Source organism: Alligator sinensis, unplaced genomic scaffold, assembly GCF_000455745.1.
Source record: "Alligator sinensis unplaced genomic scaffold, ASM45574v1 scaffold827_1, whole genome shotgun sequence".
Classification (NCBI taxonomy): Eukaryota; Metazoa; Chordata; order Crocodylia; family Alligatoridae; genus Alligator; species Alligator sinensis.
This window is the reverse complement of record NW_005842726.1, coordinates 259,827-261,436: the sequence shown is the minus strand read 5'-3', so window position 1 is coordinate 261,436 and position 1,610 is coordinate 259,827. Positions and strand designations below refer to the sequence as shown.

At 50.8% G+C, this 1,610-nt stretch overlaps 1 protein-coding gene across 7 annotated transcripts in view; it reads left to right on the top strand.

Moving 5' to 3' along the window:
• The window catches only part of PHKB (phosphorylase kinase regulatory subunit beta), a 209,935-nt gene that overhangs the window by 62,493 nt on the left and 145,832 nt on the right, over positions 1–1,610 (top strand). The window lies entirely within an intron of this gene.

The window sequence follows — 1,610 nt, the reverse complement described above, 5'->3', positions numbered from 1 at the left end:
CCCCCCCCCCCCCCCCCCCCCAGGTTTGTGTGCACACAGTGGGGTGAAGGACTGTAGCCTGTTCACACCAGCTCTGGGCAGGAGTTGCCTCTGTGGCCCAGAGGGGAGGACCCAGCATGGGAGACAGCACCACACCACCATGGCCACCAAGGTGAGGCATCCCCTGCCCACCTGCTGTGCCTCACTTTGGTAGCCATGGCAGCGCAGCGCTCCCTCCCACACCAGGTCCTATGTCCTGGGCCACAGAGGCAGCTCCTGCCCAGAGCTGGTCGAGCCCAGCTGCAGCCCCGGGCCCAGCTATGGGAAGACCCATATCTTGGTTATCTTGGGAGGACCTCCCTCCTTACCCCCAGATGCATTGCTTGTGGCCTTCCCCACCATAGATAGTAGCTCCCCCACGGGAGCTACTTTCCACTGCTTTTCTTGTTGCCATGTTCATGTGTTCACATGTGCATGTACACATGGGGCCCCCTGCATTCTGCTCCCCACAGCCCCTTGCAAACTGGATGGCTGCCAGCCTGGAAGGGGAAACCTACAGTTTCTTGGGTTTTTCTTCTTTAAAGGAGAAAAACTGTTTCTTCCTTGTGTCTTTCTGCAGCAAATGGAAAGCCTGGATCCCTGGTGATTATACACAATCATCTTAAATTCTGTTTTTCTGGTAGTAGTTAAGTGCCTAGTTAACAACTTACATTTCTATTTTTATAATTGCTGCAGAAACAGACTATGGAAAAAAAATCTCAAGTTCATTTTTGTTACTTAATTTTTTTCAAATAGCATTGTAGCACTGAAATGAACTCTGCTTGCCACTTAGTCATGTCATTATGTTTTGGTTATAACTAGCATTCTTGCCAACCTCTGTGTGTTTGTGTCGTATATATGTTTACATGGTGAAATTTTGTAAAATACTGGATATTTGCTTAGCTTGTGTAGATATGCCTGCCTTGGATCAGGGCCTCTCTCCTTGCCCTCTCTCTGAAGAGCACCGTATTTTCCCAGTGCAGTCACCCACCACAACTTGATGAAAAACTAGGTAGAATTCTGCCTAGGAGGAAGCCATGCTCTCCAGTAGGGCAGACTCTCAGCCAAACTTTCATGTTCCTATGTTGCTTGATGGCAAGATCCTTATGGGGTCCAAATTGGGAGCTCCTCCACCCCTGCACTTCTACCACAGGCCTCTGTGTTAAACTAGCTCCAGTTGTTAAGTCTTTACAGCTGGAGGCTCTGAACAGCGTCTTCCAGGGTTACTATCGGGTATCTCCCGCAGTCCATCTGTTATCAAAATAAGAAATGTAGCCAGCTTAACTGCCTCTCACCCTCCTTCAGTGTGCCTCTATGGCATCTGATGGGAGTTCTTATCATTTCTGGCTTTCTTTTTGTGTTGTCCCTGGGCTCATCCAGCCTATCGGCACCAGTCCTTGCCCTACAGCTGTGGCTCGTTCCTCCAATTTGAAGGCGAGTTGCCTGAGGTGAACTGGGGTAAGGTTTCCCTCATCCGGGCCCCTAAAACCCACGGAACGCAGCATCCTTGCTGGGGCAGTCCTGGACAGGGTCTCTCTCACCAGCAGTCCCTGAGTCCTGGTGGGACCTTTTGGGCTGCGGCACTGGGGCTG